The 12134-nt window shown below is 44.5% G+C and overlaps 1 protein-coding gene across 2 annotated transcripts in view; it reads left to right on the top strand.

Annotated features, from left to right (window-relative positions):
• Positions 1 to 1463: 1463 nt before the first annotated feature.
• ITCH (itchy E3 ubiquitin protein ligase) overlaps positions 1464 to 12134 on the top strand; it is a 63546-nt gene continuing 52875 nt past the window's right edge. For both annotated transcript variants that reach the window (XM_032198258.1, XM_032198259.1), the window contains exon 1: positions 1464 to 1531. The gene's annotated coding sequence lies outside the window, so the exon portion shown is untranslated. The remainder of the gene's footprint in view (positions 1532 to 12134) is intronic.

A 12134-nucleotide genomic window follows, 5' to 3' on the forward strand; every position in this document is an offset into this window, starting at 1 on the left:
AAGCCCCAATCCCAGACTCTCAACCACAGGGCTTGGAGTATAGGCTCAGGGTTGGGGCTTGGGTTTGGGTCTCCGGGTGTGAGCTCGGGGTTGGGGGTTTGAGGTTAGCTCCAGGTGCGGGGTCAGCTCCAGGGTTGGGGGCTCAGGGTCAGCTCCAGGGTCCAGCCTTGGGGCCACCTCCAGGTCAATCCAGGGCTTGGGGTCAAAGGTCTGGGTCTGAGGCTCAGGGCTGGGGCACCACAGTCAGGTCTGCAGTGGGGGCTCTGGGGTTGGGTGCTCCTTGGTCAAGAGTTTGGGGTGGGGGCTCGTTATTGGGGCTCAGGGTTGGGCCTGGGAGTTGAGTCCGGGTCAGGGGCTCTGGAGTCAGGTCTGGGGACAGGGGCTCTGTGGCCAGGTCCAAGTTGGGTGCTCCAGGGTCAAGGGTCCGGAGTCAAGGGTCCAGGGTTTGGGCTCAGTGTTGGGGCTCGGGTTTAGCTCCGGGTCCGGGGTCAGCTTCAGGTTTGGGGGCTTGGGGTCAGCTAAACTTTGGTGCTCTGGGTTGAGGCTTGGAGTCCAGGGTCTGGGGTCCAGGGTCTGGGGTTGGGGTCATCTCCAGGTCTGGGTTCTGTTCCGGCGGTCGCAGGTCAGGGTCAGCTCCGGGGTCCAGGGCTCAGGTCCAGGGCTTGGGGTTAGCTCCAGGGTCAAGGGTCCAGGATTGGGGCTCTGGGGTCGAGGGTCTGGAGTTGGGGCTTGGGCTTGGGCTTAGCTCCGGCGTCAAGGGTCTGTTTTGGGGGTTGGGGTTTGTGGTCTGTTTCAGGGGTCATTTTGTCAGGGTCAGCTCCGGGGTTGGGGTCGTCGTCTGGGGTCAGGGGCTTGGGCTCAGCTCCAGGTCTGGGACTTTGGGTCAGCTCTGGGTCCGGGGCTCAGGGTCAACTCCGGGGTGGGAGCTCTGCGGTCGAGGGTCTGGGGTCAAGGGTCCAGTGTCAGTTGTCCCAGGCTGAGGCTCAGGATTTGGGCTCGGGGTTATCTCTGGTCCGGGGTCCACTCTGGGTGTTGGGGGTTCACGGCCCTGGGCTGTGGGCTCTCCACGAGCGCTCCAGGCAGCCGCCGCTGAGGGATGGCTGCGCGGGGGGGGGCGGGGTCCCCAGGGCCGGGACCGAGCGCTGCAGCTGAGCCGGGAGGTTCCACCGGAGCGGGGAAACGGCAGCCGTGGCCCGCGGCCAGCCGCCCCCGCGGGAGCCCAGCGCCGCGGCGAGGACTCCGCGAAGCCTCCGGGAGCCCGCCCCGAGCCGCGGAACCCACGCGAGGCGGAGGCGGAGCCCCGCCCCCACGGACGCCCCGCAGCTCTCTCAGGCCCTCACCGCCCGCCCGCCCCTCGGGCCGCCGGGCGTGCGCTCGGAGCACGCCGGGACTTGTAGTCCGGGCGCCCCGGCCGCGGCTCTGTCGGCTCCGCGCGTGCGCGGATCCCGCCCGACTTCGGAAAGTCGCTGCCTCGGATCGGGCCCGGACCGGCTGCCATCTTGGCCGAGGGTCGGAGGAGCCGCCGCGCCCGGTGAGGGGAGCAGGTTCCGCGCCGCGGGCAGCCCGGGAGGGCGGGGGCGAAGGCGGCGGGGAGGGGAACTGCGGGTGAGGCGGCCTTCGGGGGAGGCGCGGCGGCCGCGCCGCTCCCCGGGGCTCCGGGCGGCAGAGGCGGGGGGCGCGGGGACCCCGGCGGGCGCGGGCCTGGCTCCTTCAGGGGCTCCGGCCCCCCCCCCCACAGCGTCTCGCCGAGCGGCGGCCCCGCCGCGCTGCCTCCCCCCCCCCCGGGCGCTGGGCGGTCGCTGCCGGGCCGGGGGCCGGCCGGGGCCGGCGGTGTCGTTCCGCCTCCCCAGGGCACGGGGCGGCGGTGCCGGGCCCCCGGCGCTTCCCTGCGGGACTGCCGGGCTGTGTGCGGGGCCCTTCCCGGCTTTTGCTGGTGGGGCCGCCCGAAGGCGGGCACCCCGGCTCCAGCGTTTGTTTCCCCTCCCCAGTCGTCCCCTGCCATCCTCTCCAGGCTCCCTGTGGCAGAGATCGGCCCGTGGACCTTCGCCCTTTCGGGGCCTTGGGGGTTGCTCCCGTCACAGGCTTTGCTTTCCAGCAGCCGCTCCGTAGCACAGCCCCTTCTGCAGGTTTTGTTTTTAGTCTCCTCTGAGGATCTCGTGCCCTCTCTTCTGGGTTGTTATCCAGCTAACGCTGCTGCAGCCAGTTCAGGAGGGTTTGATGTATTTGTCTCGTCAAGATACAGCCGTGCTATAAAGTAATGTTACCCAGTGATAAAGCACGAGTTTGGGTGGTGTTTATGGTGAACCTTGTTACCTCTTGCTGGTGCCACTGCTGTATTTTGGAAACATCGATAAGTTCTGGCTATTAACCCTCCTGTTGCCAGATAGGGGTTTTTGGTCTTGTGTGGTGATAATATCCAAGTGAAAGTCGAAAATGTTATTTGAGATTATGAATTGGCTCTGAAATCCAAGCATTCAGCTTGTTTTGATACGTGTAATTTGTGATGTTACATTGGTTAAAGAACTCTGTATTTGCATATAATGCAGAGAGAGAGGACCAAGCATAGCACTTAGCACTTATGAGTTGTCATTTGTGTAGTGTTCTTTACCACTGAAGATTTGGAAAACGTCCCTAGTGAAACTAATCTGTTTATCTTGGTTAGAATTAAAGACATCAGAAACCAGGGGGATTTAAACCATCTTTTCTCAATATGTGATTTTTTTTTTTAAATGAGTTTCCCATTGCTTTGTTCCATCTCTGCTACCTTACTACTTGTACTTTTTGCAGAGGAAAGCAGAGAAATCTGCACCAATTCCAATGATGACAATCAGTATTGAGAGAATGACAATAGATCCGCCTATTGATTACTTGAATTGATCTGAACAAGGCATATAGAAGAACGAAAAATCAACTGCAGTCTGTCATCAGCTCAGAATTTTATTGCTTTAAAAATCATCTTGTTTGGAAAAAAAAATCACTTCTCCTTACAGTGAAGGACGAAAACAGTTCTGATTTAATTACAATTATATTGCTCTTTGCTACAGCTGTTTAAATCTGAACTTCATCTAGTGTGCATTCTTAGTTATGATTTGACGGAGAGTTTTAATCACTGTCCTGAATGTATTCACCTCAAGTGATCATCAGGGTAATATGCACGGTTCTGATCTAAAGTGAGTTTTCTTGTGTTTAAACAAAGAACTGATACAATACACATGAAAGATGATGTTGCAGTGGAAGATAACTGAGACTTCTGAGTGCTAACTCTGAAAGCTTCTTACAGATTACACAGTTATTTTGGGTCTTAAGAGAGGTTGAGAGAAGATTATTCATATGAATTTATCGGTTAAGCAACAGTATTTTCTGCAGTCAATTTTCTCTCCCTTTGTAAAGTTATGTTTGTTCTGTGATGAGGCAGGCCTGAAATATTAAGTTGTCTTGTTCCTTTGGATCTAAGTTTCAGAATAATTTGTGAAAGTTAACTACTGAATAGATAAGCTAATAGGAAGACAGGTGTTAAAGTAGTATTATATTTCTCATGTGGAGTTTACATTTGTCATTATCTCTAACAAAGCTTGCAAAAACGTTAAATGAGATTTTAAAAATTATTTTTCTTTTATTTTGTGGCACATACAGTAGTTAAGTCCGTTAACAACTTTATCTGTATAAGTCGATGACAACGTCTAAACAAACATCTGTAAATATGGACTGTATAACCAGAGTGGTAAACATTCAACCCTGGCAAAATGCTTCCTGTGCTGCAGCTGAAACAGTTTGATTTCTCCTTAAAAGCAAGGAAAAGGCATCTGTAGGGTTAGACCAGAATGAAAACCTTGGAAAGGATAATTATGAAGCTTCTGGGATTGCTATCACCAATGCTATTTATTTTTAAGGTTTTCTGTTTGGCTGTCCAGTTAAGTTCATATAATACTCCAATTTTTGTCAGTCTGCTCTGTTTATACATAATCGGAGGAACTGCTTTGTGCCCTTACAGCTAAGGAGAATGAACAGGCATGCATAACTTGGAGGAGAGCACTGGCCTCAGTTGCGTGCTGTAACTGCACTTTGCTCAACTGCTGATGCACTTTGAAGTGTGTGCTCACCTCAGAAGAGGAAGTAGACAAGCCATGATTACAGTCTAGCTTGGGAGCATTCTGTTTGTAAAGTTACTTTTTTACTGTCTCATATTTTTAAAGGTTTTAGCCAATCAACTTATTTGTTTGTATTCTTGGGCTGTGGTTTGTCTGTTACCAGAGCTAATTCTGCGCCCATGTTTTGGAGAGAGAAAGTTTGTTTTTCTTCTTCATCCCTCTTGCATGAAGAGTAAAGCAATAAGGATTGGAGAGTTTTCTGCAAGTGGCTGGCATTCAGCTTTTACTTACTGTGCAGAGTTCTTGCAGCTGAAAGATTGATCATTTTCTTCATCAGAATTGCAAATTGCACTTTGATGAAATGAAAATAGTGCATCAAACTGGGAAAGAACATTTTAAAGAAACCAAGGCTTCGTTTCTTATGACCAGTTTTTAAGTTATGCCTGGAATTCCTCTGTTTACTACAGTGGGGCATAGAACAAACTTCCTGATTAAAACATCAAGGACAGATTTTTTTTTTCTTTTTTTCCTCTCTGAGGAAACGTGATACTAGATGTTGTTGCACTGGTTATTCAAATATTTTTATTAAATAAAAAAAAAAACAACTGGCAGTATGTTAATACACTGTTTTTTTTTAATAATAAAAAAGATCCTCCTGTTTAGTAACTGATAATGCCTGCCTTCCACCCACCTGCCTGAGCTATTCTAAACTGTGCTCATAGAAGATGCCTATTGTTTCAGACGGCACAGAAGTACTTAACATCTTTGCGTTTAGATAATTGGTTTTGAAGTTCAGAGTTCGCGTTTAAAGAGTGTGGCCATTGAGCAGAAAAGACCTAATTTCTTCAGGTGGATTACTAAAGTATTACCATGTGCAGCCCTTCTTCTTTTCAAGAGAAGAGAATGGTAAGTGACTTAGCTTTTCTTGAGCTGCACAGATCTCAGGCTTTAGGTTAGGCAAATTATGGTAGGGAAACTGGAGTTGTCAAGGAGAGGCTGTTGATATTGGCCTCTGTAAAATCTTTGTGCTGTTTACTGTTGTTTATAGGTTCGGCTTTTTGTCAAGAGGACATACCTTTTTCTCTCTGTGTTACCTAGATACCTGGAAATCTTGTTAAAGTTTAATGTGAATCAAAAGAAAGACCAGTTAAGCTTTAAAGAGACCTTGGATAGAAAGAAAAAACAAAGTAAAGGCATGGGTGTATAATCTGGTTCTGATTTACTCATTGCATCATGAAATGGAAAGCCATTTGCAGTGAAGTACCCATCAAGAGCATAAATTTGTGACCAGGAGCGTATTAATTTACTTAAATGAAACAAGCTGTTTGATTTCTTAAGTTTCCCATGGTTGTGGTGGACCTTCTGCCTGTGCGAGGCGTTCATGTACTCTGCAGGATTATGTCTGAGTGGAGTGAAGCAGTTGCTGCCTTCCTGAACTTTGCTTCTTCCAGTACAGTGAAAAAAGCTCAGGAAGATTAGATGCTGGCTGAACAAGCTGAAGAGACAAAGAGTGGATTATGTTAATTTTCAACGTGCTTTTGGTCAGCAACCATTCCCAGTGCTTGTTGTTTTTTAATTAAATATTAATAATCATTGCTCTTGCTTGACAGTTAGAGTGGTCAGATATCCAGATTTTAATTTCTTCACTGCTGTCTTCATACACATTTAAATAGATTAAGACCTGTTGCTTCAAATGCTATGTTTGTGCTTTGTTGACACTAATTTTTGCTCTGCCAGTGCCATGAGTTGCTCTTCTCTTTATTTGCAATGCAGTTAGATGGAATCAGCTCTTTATAAAGATTCAGTTACGAGTTTTTTTTCTTACTTTGGCTTGTCACAGCCTGAATTGTCCATTGTATCATGGAGTAATTTCTCTTCATCTAGCTTATTTTTACAAGTGTGTGTGTTTAGGTATCTGTGTACCTCGTACTGCTCTGACTATATCATTTCATAGACTGGATTGAAAATTAATGGTTAACATATAAAAATGTTCACAAGGTGATAATGTCTTTGACATGATCTTTAATCTGACCTGCTAAGTTATTGGAAAATGATTAACTCCTTATTTTCACTGGATTTTACTTGAACACCTCCCTTTTCTAGTTAAAGCTTACAGGGGTGATCCTGCATGTGAAGGACACTTCATTCTATAAAACAGTGGGGGGGAGGGGGGGGGGAAGGCATCACCCTTTTTTTATCTTCTATTTTCTTACTTGCCTTTTCATCGAAGAATAGCAAGGCTGTTCTTTTTCTAAATGTGTGTGGTTCCTACAGTGTGTGTTCTGTCCTCAATAATGCGGTCTTCAAATAAGCTTCTTATTCGAACTGTTTGAAGGGGAATAAAGTGCATCATGGTAACAGGAACAAGGAGGGAAATGCTGAAGGTAAAATGTTCATCACCTAAAGATGCAGAGGAAACCTTCTGATCAATGTGCAGATAACTGGCATGCTTGTTTCTGTGCTTGTTAAACTGAGTTTACTGATGAGTCATTGGAATATCTTTTTTTAATGCTACTTCAACATTTTTGTTATTAATCTCCCAGATTAGTATAAAAACATAGAGGCAGCCTGTGGAGTATTCTGAAATAACAGAATACTTATCCACACGAAATAAGTGGAATTATTTGCCTTTTTGCAAACGTGCCATGTGCTGTATATTACAATGACAATTTTCAGAGTAGAGCTGCATTTGTTAAACATTTGCCTGACCCAAATCCAGTTCACATCACTAAATAAGCTACCACAAGATGCAGGTTTTCTCACTGTTCTTCTCACTGTGCACCCCTAGAATCAATGTATTTAAGCCCTGATCTGAAATAAAGTTTGGACAGGTGGGTTGGTTCTTTGTGGAAACCTGTAGCTATTGTCAGTGGTTTCTTCGGGTATTCTCCATGGTTAATAGTTTGAAACAGGGTCCTGCAAAGCATGGTGTGCTATTCCTTTTTCCTTTCCCCCTCTATGAGGCCCTGAGCACTACAAGGCTTTTGTGGTGTTAGTGACAATTCAGGAGTTATTAAGCAGAAAATAACGTGTAAGGAAAGTCTTGCTTTGCTGTTTGTCTGGGATGTGAACATCTGAACAAAAAAATTACTATTCCTGATGCTGATATTAGAGGTGAAAATACACAGACTGCTTTGTATTCCCTTTGAAGCTATCAACTTCCCAGGGAGTTGTGTTGCTGAATGTCGAATTAATTCCCAGTTAAGCGCTGGGCGATGCAGGAGCTGAGGGTGGAGAGGCTGCAGCCAGTAACAGTGGGGACAGGGTCTGTTGGGAGAGAGAGCCTCAGTTGTAGTTGGAATTCCTTTCCTTTTTGGAATTTCATTTCGTATTTTTAAAATAGCAAATTCTGTACTTTGTATTTTGTATTTCTGCCATCACACCTTAAAATCAAATGCAGTAAAGTTCCTGTGCGTTCCAACTAAATAAAGAAGTGTCTTAAACTGTTAATAGTAGGACTGTTGCACCTCAGGTGACTTAGGGTTTGTGACTGGAAGAATGCCTTGATGGTTGAAGAGGTGATTACATAGCTTTAGGACCCTTTGGGTCTGTACTTGTACTCCAGTATGCGAGTAGCTTTTTTGTTTGCATGATAATGCAGGGAAAAGTAAGCTGCGAAGGGGTGTTGTGTAGTATTTCTGTATGGTGTAGTAATTGTGCTTATGCTGAATTATGCTCTCCATGTAACCTACCACCACCAAAGAAAACCTGTAACTATTGTTTTGCAGTTAATCAGGCTTTTTTTTTTTTTTTTTTTCTCCCCTGAGGATTTGCTGAATTGAGACAGGTCACTTAGTGTCAATCTAGTGCAAGAGCTGGCCCGAAAATGGATGCGAGCTTCAACATGGCTGGGAGGAGGAGAAGAGAAGGTGAGGGACAGCCACTCTGGGGACCGCTCCTCCAGCAGTATCAGGCTGCCCAGTGCCCCCAATAACTGCAGGAGCTGCCCTGGCACCACACTTACTGCATGGTTACCTCTAGCTCCCTCTAAAATTTTAGTGGGGGAGATGTTTCTAAGCTTCCTCACAGTTGTGTTTGTGTTGTACCCCTGTAGTGTGGTGATTCCCTTTAAACGATGGATGATGGATGTCATTCATGTTTATTGTTAGCAGATAGTCCTGTTCTTTTTTCAAATGTGTAATTTTCAGTTTTGTGTACAAAAGATCTGGGATGTAAAGACTGAAACTTCTATTAAATAATTTTATTTATTAATTAATGTATTACATAAATATTTACTACAGTCTTCTGGGTAACCCAAGATTTCAAAAGAGAAGTCTGCTTTGTTTTCCGATTGTTTTAGGGCTGCACCAGAATAAAACAGGAGGGCTGGGAATATTGTAATAATGGAGCAGTTCTAAGCCATTTTATTTTTCAGGGAGGCATGAGCTGGAATGTAGCAAACAGGAGCATTTTGCAAGTTTGAGATGGTTGCGTTGTCCGCTCCTGGGTATTTTTTCATGTTGCCACTGGCAAAAGGTTCCTAGGAAGCAGGTGACAGACATCTGTTGCAATTAGATAACATGAAGATATTTTTTCCGAAATTCAAGATTTTGCTAGCAGCAGTTCATAGTCTTCTGTAAGACAATGACCCAGAGCAGAATATCAGCTACCTCAGTGTTTGCTTAAATCATCTCAAAAATGTGGAAATTATCATTTCCATTACAGCCTTCTGATTTGCTTGCTTAATAATGCATAATTTAGGTTGGAAAAAATCAACCTTTATTTCTGTCTGGCACTGAATTTAGCACACAAGAATATTTAATTTTATTGTGTACAGTAGATTTCCAGTTCTTGTTTCTTCAGCCATTTGTAATGCTTCAGAGTATTCACAGAAGTTGTTTATTTTTCTTGTAGGACAATGCATGTGTGTTTTACCTTTGTAGTTAGATAGCTGTAAGAAATTCTGTGCATTGGCTACAGTAGCAGTCTCTGGTTCTTAGAGCTGGCTTTACTAAGAGGAAAAGTCCTGTGCTACCTCATTTGATAGAGCAGTTACAAGCAGCAAGTGATGAAACTTTCTCTTTCAAGAGATTTCAAATAATCAGCACATTTCAGATATTTCAGATTTGTGGTTATGTCAGTGGTGGCAGAGAATGATTCCTCATTTCTTGCCAACTTGAATTACTTGAATTGCAGATTTGCATAGTCTGGTTTGATTCACTTCATTGCTCAGGGACCTGCAGTGAAATCTGTTCTGCTAGGTAGTTTTTGTAAGGTGATGGATACTATTTGCCAGTATGTGTATGTTCATACTTCCATGGTCCACGTTGTCCACATTCATGAGAGCAACAAAACTGAGTTGTTTCTGGGGCTTTCTTCACTCTTACACCCCCAGAGAGAGGTGCCTTTGTATACATGTACACCTTCATCAGTGCTGTTTATGTAAGTCCTCAGAATTGTACAGATAACTATTAAAGCAGGTGCGCAGTGTGCTGTACAGGTTTGTACCGAACATAACTACATTAATGTAAAAATGAATCTTTGGTATCAGATTTATTACCTTTTTGAAAAATCTATCTATTACTTTTAAGTCCTGCAAGTGGCAGATATAGTTTTGGTTCTAGGTGTGTAGACTACTAATATACAACAGCATTTAAAAACACTACTTTTTAAAACAAGTGTAATAGTAAATTGTGATACTTAGTAATAATTTAAGGTAAGAGCATAATTTAATGGTCAAATTTTGTTTTTCATTCTCCCAAGAGTTAAAACCTTGGTTTGTAGGTATGAATAAATATGTATATGTACCATTGATAATGAAGCGTAGTGCTGAGAGTGGAGTGGGAAAATGCATTGAAACAGGCACTGATCAAAAAGAAAAACTAATGGACAGAAGTTACAAAATGCTCTGTAGATGCTGTCCTCTGCTATTAATGTCTGAATATGTAACTGCTTCTAAAGCAACTTAGTTAAAAACCGCAAAAGGTGGTGGTTTTGTATTTTGGTTTACTTTATAATATAGAGATAATGTATAATATTTAGATTCTTACTGGCGCATGAAAGGTAAGGCCTTTGAAATACATTTTCAAATAGCTGTAATACAAAAAACATTAGTTTGCTTCTGATGCCAAATCACAAAATAACCAATATTGTTAATGCTCAAGTGGTGCTTCATCATAGCTACTGATGCCAGCCTTTGTCTTCATCCCCGTGAGCATCAGATTGCATTCATTAGTGTTTCTGAAGTCTGCTTGTGAAGGTTAATGATTTCAGCCTTCTAATTGAAATAGATCATAAGACTAATCTAAACAGCAATGCTACATAGGTATGTCTGTAATAATGAGTTAAATGTATGCATGGGGAAATAAATGTATGTATCTTCTAAAAAACGTCTTGGACGTTTTGTAGAAGGCTGACTCAAGCTGCATGGTTTTGTTGTGTTTGTTGTTTTTTTTTTTTCATAGTGATCAGTAAAAAGGTAAAAGGAGATACTCTTTAAAAGTGAGAATAAATACCTAGTGTAGGCTTGTGCACTGAATTTGAATACAGGCCTTGGGAAGAGCTGGAGAAACTAAAGTAGCTGACACTGAAAGTGAAGATTACTGAATCATAAGAAGGTGCCTATCTGTTTATGTGGACTGTGCCATTCTATTCAGACTGGTAATACTTAAGCTGTCATTAATAACTGGTCATTGAAAAGGAACTTCCCCTGAGGGGGGAGGGAAAACAAACACACACACACACACACAAAAAAAAAAAAAAAGCCCAACTTGATAAATGTCTCTGTAGAGGAGGAATCAGCTGCAAGACAGAGACCTAAAGAGAACAGGCTGGAAGAACAGAACAGGTAAAAGAGGAATGATTGAGTTTATTTTGGGGAATTCAGAGAATCACAGAAAATGGAGGCTTTAAAAGAGTTCTGGAGATCACCTAGTCCAAACCCATCTGCTTAAAGCAACTTCAGTGAGCACAGATTGTTCAGGACCATGTTCAGTCAGGTTTGGAGTTTTTCTGAGGATGGAACACCATTGGCAAGAGCCTGACTACATCTTCTTTGCCCTCACCCCCTTCAGTTATTTATGCACACTGATAAGATCCTGCTGAGCCTTCTCTTTTCCAGGCTTAACAATCCCAAGTCTCAGACTGTCCTCATATGTCACATTCCCATATCTTTGTCATCTCCTACATCCCCTTTGGTGGGCTCACCCCAGTACGTTTGCATGCCTCTTGATTTGAGGGGCCCAGAAGTACACTCCCTGGTGGTGTGGTCTCACCAGTGCTGAGTAGAAGGGAAGGACCACCTCCCTGACCATGCTAGTGATGCTTGTCCTAATGCAGCCATGAGATGCTGTTGATGCTTTTTCTTTGCTGCAAGAAAACACTGCTAATTTGTCTTTAGCAGGACCAATGTTTTCTGCAAGCTACTGTCTAGCCAGCTGGCCCCTGGCCTTTACTGGTTCATGCGTTTATTCCTCTCCAGGTGCAGAATTCTGCACTTCGTTGAACTTCGTGAGGTTTCTGTGTGTTCATTTCTCCAGCCTATTGTGGTCCCTCTGAGTGGTAGCAACCTGTCTGGTGTATCAGCCACTCCAGTCAGCTTTGTGTCAGCATACATGTATTTGCTGAGGGTCAGCTTGGTCTTGTCCAGGTCATGAATGAAGAAGTTAAACAGTGCGGACCAAGGTGTATATACTGTAGGGTACACCAGTGATGGCCAGCCTCCAACTGGACTTTGTACTGCTCAGCGCAGCCCTTTGAGCATCACAGTGCTGCCAGCATTCAGCCCCTTCTCACAGACATGTAAACTAGCCCAGACTTCTTCAGCTTGTCTGTATGTTACAGGAGACAGCCTTGAAAGCCTTACTGAAGGTAAACATCTGCTGCTTTCTTCTCACCCACAGAGCCAGCCGTAGAAGTTTGTCAGGTAGCTCAGACATGATTTCCCCATCCTAAATCCATGCTGACTAATCCCAGTCAACTTCTTGTCATTAATATATTTGGAAATGGCTCCTGTGAGCATCTGTTTCCTGACCTTCCTAGGGACTGAGATTAGGCCAACCAGCCTGTAGTTTCCTGGATCCTCCTTGTTCTTTTTGAAGATAGCAG

The sequence above is a fragment of the Aythya fuligula genome, chromosome 16 (genome assembly GCF_009819795.1).
Source record: "Aythya fuligula isolate bAytFul2 chromosome 16, bAytFul2.pri, whole genome shotgun sequence".
Lineage (NCBI taxonomy): Eukaryota > Metazoa > Chordata > Aves > Anseriformes > Anatidae > Aythya > Aythya fuligula.